At 44.6% G+C, this 13,081-nt stretch overlaps 1 long non-coding RNA gene across 1 annotated transcript; it reads left to right on the forward strand.

Moving 5' to 3' along the window:
* The first annotated feature begins 9,160 nt into the window (after positions 1-9,160).
* LOC108798955 lies at positions 9,161-9,770 on the forward strand. Its single transcript, XR_001941985.1, has 2 exons — positions 9,161-9,252; positions 9,342-9,770. It is a non-coding gene; the product is annotated as an uncharacterized LOC108798955 (long non-coding RNA).
* Positions 9,771-13,081: the final 3,311 nt, after the last annotated feature.

Genomic DNA, 13,081 nt, shown 5'->3' on the forward strand with positions numbered 1-13,081 from the left:
ACTGCGCCGCAAATATCAGCAATTGTGTAGAGATGTCAAGCAAATGTTCATTTATTGAAGTTCCTTGTCATATAAACCACAAGCGCTTTTGGGGCCACACAGGGTCCCTTCATATCAGGCTTTAGCATTGACCCCCCTCCCGCTGTGCCCGGGACCAGCACGGTGGCTCTGTGACAGGGGATAAGAGGGAGATCGGTACACAATCTCCCTCCGGTCCCCTCTCTGCTGTCAGAATGCGGAAGTGATGTATGTTACATCACTTCCATATTCTTGTGTCACTTTCCAGCTTCAGAAGCTGGAGAGAAGCTGATGAAGCAGATCTCTGCTTCATCAGCTTCTTCGGGGGGTCCTAGGTGACATTAGGGGTCTTGGAGACCCCTGGTGTCTCCATAAAGAGGACCTGTCACATCTATGTGCTATCACATAGGGAATTTCTTAGCCCCCTATGTGATAACAATAAAGTTAGGTGGGAAAAAAAAAAAGGAAAATAAAATTAAAGTTGCAAAAAAAAATAAAATGTAAAGTCACACATGAAAAAGAATAAAAAAAACCCACAGTCCTCACCCATACAGGTGCGCATACGTGCGATTGGGCCCATTACGCTACACATGTTACATATCGCCGCGTACCTCTCAGTGAGAGCAATACATTTAGGGCCATTAATCACTGATAACACTAAACTGATGAGCTGTAAAAGCTTTTAAAGCGTCGCCTATGGTCAATTTTGGGTACAGTAGTTTTTTTGCGATTTCGCAGGTGCGCGCAATTTTAAGGCATGACATGTTTGGTGTCTATTTACCTGACGTGACCCTGTCTTTTATATTTTACAAAAAAATTGGGTAATAATAAATTTATTATAACATCATGTAAAAAAAAATACTTTTTTTTCCAACATTTTCAGTAATTTTTCCTTAAAGGAGAACTATGAGGTGAGTGCTTTTCACTTAGCTCATAGTTCTAGCCGACCTGTGACAATCAACTGTCACAGGTCGGCTCAGTAGATCGGGAGGTGAGCGAACACATACCGGCGTTCGCTCACCTCTCGATCCTGTCACGGCTCTCTGCCGTGACACGTCAGTCAAAGTACTGCAGCGCTGAATACTGAAAAATTGCCTGGACAGGAAGGGGGTGTAAACACCTGGTCATCAAGTGGTTAAAGAAAACTGTAAACCTTTGATAGGTAACCTAGCCCTCCCTGCACCCGAGCCATCTTATTGGTCCTCGAATGTAATTGGCAGCTACCTTGACCAATAGAACGATCAGGGAAAGAATGACCAAACTCAATTAACGTGCGCATGCAAGTCCTACTGTTTACATCTCCGGTCATCACACTTTTATTATACAGAAGTTATTCTCCCCTCATGAATCTTTTCGTCATGTGAAATGATTTTCTAAGGTTTATCATTAACACCACACCCTTCCCCTATTCGGCAGGGAACGGTCATGCGCACGAGGAACCCGCCTTCCTACCTGTAGGAACTGTGACTAGCAGATGACGTGTAGTGGGAGGGGCGTGGAGAAAGGAAGTGGAGTCGCCAGTCAGTAGTAAGTGATTGGTTACACAGGCGGAACAGAACCCGCTGGTGGTGGTCGGTGACCCTCATACACAGCCCGGAGGCTGTACACACCGAGGTGCTGTCCGTAATCTGGTATGAAGCTGCATGTGTTTGTACCGGATGTTCTAGGAGGATGTTGGTGAATGCTTACCCCCTGGTTCCGTTTGTGCATTGATCCTGTTAATACTGTGGTTTACGTTGCAGACAGTACTGTTTGATCCGTGGCAGCAGATCGCCCTATGATGTATTAGAAAGTGATGTATTTGGGGGGATTGGTGAATGTTACACCTGCATAGCAGTTCAAGGAATGAGTGTGTTTTCCCTGATCTCATGTGCTGTTTTGGTTTGAGTAATGCTTCCTGCTTTGTTCCTTTTTCAAGCAGCAGTGTATATAAGTATACAATGGGGGTGGGGATTATGATTGAGTATATGGAATATTTTTTTTTCAGATGGGATGCGTTAACCTTCACATTTTGTAATTTTATTTTTCAGTGATTTGAGTATTGAAGGGAGGTAAATCTACAAGGACTCCACTTCACGGGTTGCGTCTTCCCTTCAGCAACTGCTGCCTCAAGGCAAGAAAATCTGCAGTGAGATATGGAGGTTTGTACATATGGAAACCTAACAAATCTATGTGAGTGTAAAGGTTGCGTTACGTTGGCAATTGTGTAGTAGTGCTCTGTCACCCCCCCCCCCCTTTTTTAAAAAAAAAGTGATTTGTTGCTAAAGTTAGGTGTACACGTATTAATTTTTGGCTGAAATTAGCACAGTGGGTGCCGCAGCATCCCTCGATCAACAGATTGAAGAAGCCGGTTGAAAAGTTCTCAGCCGAACCGTTCTCAACCATGATTTACATGCTCCATGGAGTGCGTGTCATCACGCAGGCTGGTTTCGCAATACTCCAGGACTGATTGGAGCTCAAATGTCATTATGTTAGTGCTGATTAGTCCTGGTAACATGCCTGCTGCCACCACTGGAGAAAGAAGAGGAAGCTGTAGTGACATCACTGGACTTGCTAGAAGACTGCAGGATATATATATAATATATATATATTACACACACAAAAACTTCTGTGTTTTAATGCTTGTGAAAGATGGCATTTATGTATGTCATTTGGCTAATAGTTATTTTGATTTGAAAACGGACAGTTTGCTTTAAAGTGAACCTTTTTAATTTTGTAAACTTTTAAAATGAAACTTCTGTCATAAGAGCGGACACCCCAAGATGCCTACTGTTACCTTTTTATTAGCCAGAAAAAGCCTCTTCTGTAATTTTGTTATTGGGACCTGACTTTCCCAGACTTGATGGTTAAGCTCTACCAACTGCCATCTCCGTGTCTGTTGAGCTTGACTTTGCTGGCCGCTGAGGTAGTCTCTATGAGATAGCAGTAGGCAGGGCTTAGACATCAAGCCTGAGGAAAGCAGACCCCCAATAACATAGTGAAACTAAATCAGAGAGGGTCACATAAGAAGCTTTTTTTTTTTTGGAACAATAAATTCAACAGCAACTTGTGAAAAACATTGTGGGTTTCAGGAAAACTATTGTAGGTTTCCTCTCTTTTAGCGTGGCCCATATGCACCGCATATTACAATGAACGCCCAAGGCTAGAATTATTTGTGATATTTTGAGCCAGTCCTCAACAACTTGTATTTCTGTTCTAGGTAAATCTCGGTGAGTAGAATTGCCTATTGGCTCCTACTTTCTCTTTCCATCTCCAGCTATCAGATCTCTGTCTCCTATCTGCTAGGCTTGCCACAAGTCCCTGCCCTCTCTGTTAGTCTTCTGTCTTTCATATGAAGCCAGCAGATCATCCAGTATTCACCTGCCACTGAAAAGGCTGTTTTGGGTGGAATTACACTAACATATAAGTTGCAGATCTTTGTCAGTTTTGCTAGGTATAACGTAATAGTCATTCTTTTGTTTTTACAGATGTGGACTTCTACCTGCTGTTTGAGCTTCATCCTACTTGTGGCTGACCACGTGAGTGCGGAAGATAATTCTACTCATGTTGCAACCACAACAGTACCACCTCTCACTGCCACAAATGTTACTACAAACCATACGCAACGTTCTTTGTGGGACAATTATGAAATGTTGCAGAGAGCATTCTACGTACTGATTGGAATCAGCTTGTTGGCTGTACTTTACTTTGTCATACGGACTTGTAGGTGAGAAACCACTGTGACCTAGTTCTTACTGATTTTGTGTTGACTCCGCCTTAATGATTACCATGTGTTATTTATCATGATGCTCCGAGGTGTGCTCACGGTAATCCAAAACAGAAATGCGGTAAACTTGTAGAAAATGTTGAGTGCTACCTAATGTTAAAATAATTTAAAAAAGGTAATTGTGCTTGTTGAGCCAGCAACCCATTTTTACTGTACATTAACCCCCAGTGGTACATCCTGTGCAAAGGTAAAGCCATTCTTGGCATATATGTGAAGGAAAGGAGGTATAGGTGCAATGGGTTTATTCTACGACACCTTGCTTTGCATGGTATCTGTTTTAAGTTCAGCACTGTCATTTTAGAATATATTTTCATGTCTTAAGTTCCATTGCAAATAAAAGTAACAGTGGCTGTGCTGCTGTCAGAATACTAGAACAGCGTTGGCAGCTGATTGGCTGTTTGTCTGAAGATTTTTTTTTTACCCAGCTCCTTCGACTTTCTAATAGAAGGATGCCAGAAGGAAGGGTACTGACAGGGGCCAAACTGGCCGACATTCACAAAGTGTATGGCCAGCTTATGTTTGTACAGCCAATTGCACCAACTAGCATACAGCTGTTTCAGGCTTGTTGGTCACAGTCAGTGGAGAGAAAAGCTCTATAAAATACAGTCAACACTTGGGGCCCGTTCACACCATATACAGTGCTGCGTGAGGGGGTGTGTCGGTGCGTTGAAGTCAATGGAACCGCAGCCTTGTGCTAATTCCAGTGAGTGTGGTTGTGGGCTGCGCTCTGCGGACCCCTCTAGATCCCTTCTTTGTGCAGCCTGTACGCCTGCGCTGCTTTGCCTGTCGCCCGTGCGCCCCTCTGGTGCTGCTGGGGGGGTGTGTGGTACCGCGGGTACCGCGTTGTCCCTGGAAGCCTTTTCCTCTGTCATGGATGGGTTTGTGACGCGCATGGAGCGTGAGCGGTGGTGGCTTCACTCTCCGGTCTTGCTGGAGGGGGAAGTCTTTTCTTCCGGTACATTGGACGGTGGTCACCACGGACGCCAGCCTTTGGGGCTGGGGCGGGGTAGTCTACATCCCGGGAGTAGACAATTGGCAGGCCGATTACCTCTGTCGACAGTCGGTGGATCCGGGGAGTGCTCTCTGCACCCGGAGGTTTTTCAGCAGCTCTGTCGTCGCTGGAAGTCCTCGTAAGGGTCGGGTCGCGTCGGCGGATACCATCTCTAGGTGGATTCGTACTGTTGTGACTCAGGCGTACGCCATTAAGGGGCGTGAGCCTCCATTTCCTGTCACTGCCCATTCTACTAGGGCTGTTGGGGCGTCCTGGGCTTTCCGCCATGGGGCCTCTGTTTCTCAGGTTTGTAAGGCCGCTACTTGGTCTTCTGTTCACACCTTTGTTAAATTTTACAAGGTGGACGTGTTCGCATCGGCGGATGCTGGTCTGGGGCGCAAAGTGTTGCAGGCGGCGCTTTGAGGGGTCTTTTGGGTTTTTTGTTTGTTGTTGCCCATCCCTCAGTGTGTTACTGCTTGGTGACGTCCCTACCATTCAGGATCTACGATCTGTTGCCCTGTGTCCTTCAATGAACGGGAGAGAAAATAGGATTTTTGTACTCACCGTAAAATCCTTTTCTCTCCGTTCATTGAAGGACACAGGCCCCGCCCTCTTTTATGGGGTGTGCACTCCTAACTGCTTGTTACTTACTGGAGACTTGTCAGCAAGTGAGGGGTTGGGCCACCAGCAGGGGCCGCCCCTAGGCTGTCTTGTCTTTTTGTTATGTGCCTAGCGTCCTACTCCTGCAGGTGGCGATATACCCTACCATTCAGGATCTACGATCTGTTGCCCTGTGTCCTTCAATGAACGGAGAGAAAAGGATTTTACGGTGAGTACAAAAATCCTATTTTTTTCCATCTTGAGCTTTCCTCAGTCTGTTCTCCCTCCCTGACTTGCAATTAGTCAGGCTCTGGTCCCTCTGGTGTGCCTCTGGAGGTGTTGGGGAGCGCACAGTGCCGAGCTGAAGCCCTGCTGCTTTCTCCACGCTTACACTCCCTCATGTCAGAGCGTTCTGGAGCAGTGGTGTCCCTGGCTACTTCCTAGTGGGTGACACACTTTCACTGAGCCATTGATGCACTTATGATGCACGGACATGGGTGACATGCGGTCCAAGTTGGCTTTTGGTGTCTTCCAAGATAGGTTACAAGCAAACTGTTGTGCGGTGGGTGCTTGGTCCCTAGTGCCAGACCCACAGGTGCCAGAAATGTAGTGCAGAGCTGTGGGTAGACCTGGCCCAGAACATGCGGTCTAATTCTGCCACGGCCGCTACTACAGATTCAACAGACTTGGGCAAGGATAGGTTGAATTTCTTTCATAATCGATCTTCTACTGATGCACTGTGGGGTGGGGTACTTTGGGAGGATGTCCTGTTTGGGGGTGGGTTGGTTGTTTGGCTTTTTTGCTCCACTCTGGGTGTTGGGCTTGTCCCTTTTAACTTTTTTACTCTGGGTCCTTTTATAGTATTGTGTGATTTTTTGTTTTGTTTTGTTTTGTTAACCTTTAAACCCCAAAAGGATAGAGCCCATGTGCGTCCTCTGGTACCTGTAGGAGTAAGACATGTGCCTCATGGAATTTAAAAATCTTTCTTACCTTGTCCTAAACTCTTACAGGCTGGGTATGAAGGAATTGCCAGGACTTTTAAGAGTCTAGTACACCTGTTAAACACAGGGCCTGCAGGCTACCGTTTTAGTGGAGATCTACTCTTCCGATCTGCATTAGAAACAGCGCTGCATAGGACAGCAGACGAGAAGAAAAAACAACCAACAAAAACATTTGTAGCCAGTGTGCTAAAAGCCAGAAAAACCTTATGAAAAAAGAAAGGCAAACGAGGATTGCTATTTAATCTTCCTTAATCCAACACCAAATCTCAGTGAGTCAGAACTGCTGCTGTGGGGAACATTAGGGGCATTCCTTCCACAGTGATGGGAAGCCCTGAAAAATCAACTTAAATTCAATTTGATTTAGATGGGTTATCAAGTAGAATTGCAAAAAGCGGTACTACCCAAGTAGTGAGGTACAACACATTCGACATATACTACAACCTCACATTTAGTCTGCAAATTTGTGTTGAAATTATAGTCCATCATGAGGCGAGCTTGGAGCGGTGGTTGCTTTACAACACACAGGTACTATAGGGGACAAAAGTAGACACCCTCCAGAAGGAATGACCGTGTCTGCACATATTCAGAGATGATTTGAGGCTCTACAGCTGAGTGATACACAAATAAGATACATATTAATAACCAAGGTTCTTGAATGCATTTTGAAGGTTTAACTCCTGAGTTTAATGTCGCTTTAAGTTTCCCTAACCTTCCCTGCCGAGGAAGTACCCATTAAGAGTAGTTTTCCATTAACAATTCCATGTGCACCATGTGAATCTTCCATGACAGCAAGGATTCCCAGCTTGATCTCTGTGTTGTACCGATAGTAGTATGGTTACTATTCTGTTTCCTTCAGTTCTTGTTTTTTATAGAGGCAATCAGGAGACTGTTCTCTCTTTCTCTGTGCTTATATGCTGTCCTGTAGGATTCATGGAAATGGAGTTAACAGGTAACTAACTCTGTTGTTTGCAAGTAAGCATACACAGGCAAATCTCTGGCTGTTCAGCAAGAACCGGCCAAAATTTGCAGTGGATGCCCGGAGTCTGATGGAAGACCCACACCACCACAGCCAATCAGATATTCTGACAGTAACACGCTGTTTAGCATGGATGGAGTAATCTGTTTTTTGTTGTTGTTGTTGTTTTTTTTAATGTTCCGCCAGCAGAGTAAACAAAATAAAATATAGCAGTGTATGGCCAGCTTTAGCTGTGTGCCGCCTGTCCTTCAATCCCTATCTTTTCTTCGCTGCAAGAGCTGCCTCATCACCATGGAATATTAAAGGGAACCAGTAAGGATCGAAAACTGACATTGCCTTTTTGGTTTGAAAGGTGCTGATTCTGGGGCTATCATTTTTTTTAAATTCTTATTTTACTACCTCGGTAACCTGGAAAAAGGATTCAGGATTCAGCAATCACTAGCTAGAGGCTTTTCCACATCATTGACTATAGATGGCAAAACCAGAAATGGGACAAAAGCCCCAGAGTCTGCACCTTGAAAGAAAAATCGTCAATGACGGCTCCCATATTTTGCTCACAGGTGCTAAGTAATGGTGGCAGTGAGTAGTGAAAATACTAGGGATGCACTGATAACAGTATCTGTGCCGATATGGGGCATTTTCACAAGTACTCGTGAAAATGCCCCGATTAAAACACAGGTGGCTGCCGTAAGGTCCCGCGCTTGCTGGGGACTTCACGGCAGCCTTGCGAGGATCTTTGCGGCGCTGCTTACAATACCGGTCGGGCCGCATGTCGCCTCCTCCTCCCATCGCCCGCACCCATGAGATGCTTCACAGCCCTGGTGAGACCACGCAAATTCTGGTGAGCAACACGGAGTATACAGCTTCATATTATTCTGCATTGTTGTATAATGTATTGCTGGGGTTTGTAGTCCTCTATAGCCAGTGCTATTCTGCATTGCTATATAATGTATTCCCTCTACAGCTTGGTGTCGGTGGTAGAACTACCAGGGTTGCAGCGGTCACAGCTGGAAAATCATTAGTCTGTTTTGTTGTAGAAAAACTGTCACATGATCACATTATAAAAAAAGGTGGTCGGTAATTGGTATCGGCTAGTACTTGAGTAAAAGCATCGGTAATCGGTCTGGAAAAAAAATGGTTCGGTGCATTTCTAGAAAATACCCAAAACTTGCTGGGGGAGCATGGGAGTCGCTTCTCTTCATCCTGGGATAGTGCATTCGATGCCTGAGCAGCTGGTTACCAGTCCTTGTGCTGTCATGTGGGGCCAGGCATATTGTTCTGTAAGTTCTAACCAAAATGACTTGGAGCTCCTACAAGTCTTCTCTTTGCTCACATGTTGAATGAAGTCGTGGCCAACTATAGGAACGGGAGTGTAAACAGCTCTGTGATTCCATGATTCCATTTTGGGGAACCTCTTGCTTTCCCTGCATGATCATTTTGAAAATGACATTTTATTTGCAGTATTCCAATGGAAAACTTTTTAGCTCCTTGCTATAACTTGACTGATTAGGCTGTTAGCATTGTTTTACAAATCTTGCCAATTTGCTTTGGCTAGATTGTAACCAATGATTCCCAATCCTTGTAGAACAATATTCTTAGTTCCTCCAGCTGACCCAAAGGATGAGGTAGTCCAGAAAGGAACATGAAGGTGGTACAGATTGTTACTAACTCCTAGGGTAAATCAAGTGGAAATGCTAATTGGTTTAGCATGAATACAAATGAGATAGCAATTGTCTAAAATAACTTTGTCACCATGTTCACTAAAAATTCCTTTCTACAGTTTAAAAAAGAAACCACAGAGGAAGAAATATGGGCTTCTGTCGGACTATGATGAGAACATGGAGATGGGATCTATGGAAAGTGATGAAGAGAAAATCTTTGAATCTCGAAATATAAGAAGGTAAGTCCTATCAATCTTCAAGACCTTGATAAATTCACCCTGCATTTGTTAGACTAACCTTTTCTTATGTTTTGTGTTTTTGTTTACAGGTGATTTGCGACATCTTTGTGCCTCATGGTCTACTAACGACTCTTAAGCCCGGCCTTCTGTCCTTGTGATAGCACAGACTGATTCCTGCCATGTCTGTGTTTTGAGGGGGCATGAGTATTTGTGTCCTGCATTGTACTAATCAAGAGTGCCACCTCTTGAGGGGAAAAACTGTGCCTGATTTGAAAAAAACATAAAAGGCACTTATGGTTCTCTGACCTTTGCAGAAAACACATTCCATCGCCACAATGTGGACTATTGCTGATTTTTCTTTTTACCTTGATCTCACATCATTTTGCCAAGGAGCTCTGCAAGAAGCGAACTATTAATATGTGCTTTGTTGTAGACTGTGCAGGATGTTTGATAACAAACTTTTATTTTTTCAATGCGCCCTTTTTCTAGTATGTAAATAAAACATTCTGTTTGTTCTCCATCCTCCTGTCTTGGTGAATTAGCTGAGAAGAAAAAGTTGTCTGTATAATTGTTATATGTAATTAGAGCAGATTAACCACTAATTGCCACCTTGCTAGTACAGGTTAGGAAAATTTAACAGGCAAGTTGATTGGTACATAATCATCAATGGGTATGTTATTAGGTAGGGCTAGATCTTAGGATTAATACGTTTTTTGTATGATCAAACGTTCCAGAAATTGATAAGGGAAGTCATGCTGCTCTTAATTTTATGCCTGTAATGTGTTTGGAAACCTTGGGTGTAACAGTCACTGAAGAAAAACTTGGAGTGCCAGAATGATCCAGGTGCGTGGCAAGTGAAATATCATTAATATTTTACTGATATGATGCAAGAAAACCTAACTGATTCCAAGGAGGTGCAAAAATTCTAGAGAGGTCTATCTAAAATAAAAGCATATGGGGCCATTGTATATAAAGACTGTGGCCAATTGGCTTCTTCTTTCATTTCAAATCTTAATTGAAGAAACTGAGGAGAAAAGCTGATTGGTTGCCAAGTGCATCTGCTCCAGTTTTAATACATTCCGTACAGTGTCTGTATATATAATTTAATTTTTTCATAGGTATTTATATAGCCCAGACAATTTACGCAGCGCTTTACATAGTTGCACATTCACATCAGTCCCTGCCCTCAAGGAGCTTACAATCTAAGGTCCCTATCTCATGTATGCATATAGGGCCATATTTGTTAGGAGCCAATTAACCTTCCAGCATGTCTTTGGAGTGTGGAAGGGAACCCACACAAGCACAGGGAGAACATGCAAACTCCTTGCAGACAGTGTCTGACCGGGATTTGAACCAGTAATGTGGGTGCGCGCGTAAGTACGCTGTATAGGGCAGCAACCACTAATCGGCTTAATGAGAATAGTCTTTGATTACTTGTTTCATGGGCTCTGTGTCCCCTCTGATCTCCGCTGCTCCCAGCGGTGATGGGAGGGGACACAGACCCCTGCAGTCGGGGCTCCCTGTTGGAAGCCCCTGCATGCTGCGGTCTGAGGTGCTCTCCATGTCCCTGCCGCTCCCCCATGCCGCCTCTTACGGCTTGCTACCATCCAGCGGCCGGAAACACAAGCTGGGTGCACTTATGTATGAAAATGACGATTGTGCTGCATAGGTCAGGTATTGCCGCGTGCGCCAGAATGATTATTGGCCGTAGAATTCTCCAGGCCAATATTCATGACTAAACTGATGACTGGGCTTTTATATGTGTGTACCGTATTTGCCGTCGTATAAGACGTGGATTAAGACCCCAAAAAATCGCCTGAAAATCGGGGGTCGTCTTATACGCCGGGTATACTGTATGTAGCTACGGCTACATATAGTATACCGTGCTGAGCCAATCACGGCAGGCTTTGTATTCTTTAATACAAAGCCTGCCATGATTAGCTCAGCGCTGAGCCAATCACGGCAGGCTTTGCATTCAGTAAATACAGGCTTTGTATTAAAGAATACAAACCTGCCGTGATTGGCTCAGTGCGGTAGTAGCTGAAGGACGGAAGATGGAGGATGCTGCTGGGATCCTGGACAAGGTAAGAGACTGTAATCCCGAGTGTGGCTCGGGGTTAACACTTATGGTACTGAAAATTAACCCCGAGCCACACTCGGGAATACCGCCAAGGAGGTTAGTAAGTGCATTTAAACATAGTTTTGGGCTATACTCGTCTTATACGACGAGTATAGCCCAAAACCTATATTTTTACACAAAGTGGGGGGCCGTCTTATACGCCGGCAAATACGGTACATATAAATTCCTATATAAAGCCAGTCAAAAAAATTCCAGGCATAGCCATTTGCTTGCTTTTAACTGGCACAGGGGGCCCTATTCCTTCCCCTGTAAAAAAAAAACAAAACATGGACACCGGCACTCCAATAGCTGATTTAAGTACATCTGTTTATTAACGTAATACTGCAAAGCAAATACACTTAATTCATTATTTGCTATGCAGTATGTACGTTAATAAATAGACGTACTTAATCAGCAGTTGGAGTGCCGGTGTCCATGGTTTTGCTCGTATGACGAGGCGGTTGCCATCTGCCAACTGCTGCAGTTAGAGCCTGTGTCTGTGTCCATATAAGGGAGGTTCCCCTTGCATCCAGTCAGGACAGGAACTAAAGTGAAAACTTTCCTACAGGCAAACTAATACAAACACATTTTTTTTTTATACAGTGGGGAACGGTTAGAATTGCTTTCTGTCCCAGTAATATTGGCACCCCCTTCATAGGGGTGACATCTGTCTCCCCTTCCCATTCCTGTACAGGTGTCATAAGGACAGGAAGTGAGTGAAAATCTCTCCAATGGGGTCACAGACTGGAATACAAACTTGACAAAAATTTACATTAGTGTAAGAACATTAGATTACAGGAACTGTGTAAAAGAATAATACATGAATGCTTACTTTTCAGGTGGATGTTAAGTCAAATCTCCTTGAAAAGCTATGGGCACCGGTAATCTTAGACACTCTGGGCGTGTTGGATACCCATTCCCCTGTTGCACAGGGTGATTCATACCACCATCTGCTACATAACCACTTTGCCCTGTAGTGACGTGGGGCCGTCGGGTGAAACCACAGTCCACAATGAGTGATCAGGTATTCAACACGGCCATATATGTGAGATATCAGTTGTGCCTGTAGCTCTTAAAGAGAGTGAAGATTCAACTTGCTGCCCCCTGAAACTTCAAGGGTGACTGGGTTAATTTTCTCTTCTGATGGTCACTTTAATCTGTACTGCGTGAAAAACAGGCTGTCAATGCTGTATTGTCCTTGCCTTAAATACTTTAGAACTCACACATCCATGGCAAGAATTCAGCCAGTGAAGTAAAAACTTATATTTCTCCAATCATCTTCCAGGCCAGCAACCTGAGATGATTGGCACCTCCTACTACAGGAAACACAAACCAAAAAGAGGTTAAATACCCTCCCACCCCCTCCTCCCTCGTTTTTTTTTGTGTTTCCTACCTCCAGGAACGCTTCGTCATGTTTGTTATTTTCCTTGGTCCGGTCGGTCTTGAGATCGCTGGTCCCCCCCGCCCCCGCTGTGGAGCTCTGCTACTGGGTCCTCTGTCGCTGGTGGTCTTGCTGTAGGTGCAGTGGTGTTTTCCCCTTCTTTCCAGGTTGTCCTTCCCTTTTTTTTTTTTCGTGCAGCGGGAAGGAGCCTGAAACCCCAGGCTGTGGTGCCCTGTCGCTCTGGGGCGGCGGTAGGCTGTGCGCAGGGTGTTGGAGCGCATGGGGGCGTGACATGCGTTCCAGGGTTCATTTTAAGGGAAGTGAGGTCA

The sequence above is a fragment of the Nanorana parkeri genome, unplaced genomic scaffold (assembly GCF_000935625.1).
Source record: "Nanorana parkeri isolate BGI_ZX_2015 unplaced genomic scaffold, ASM93562v1 scaffold1593, whole genome shotgun sequence".
In the NCBI taxonomy this organism is placed as follows: domain Eukaryota; kingdom Metazoa; phylum Chordata; class Amphibia; order Anura; family Dicroglossidae; genus Nanorana; species Nanorana parkeri.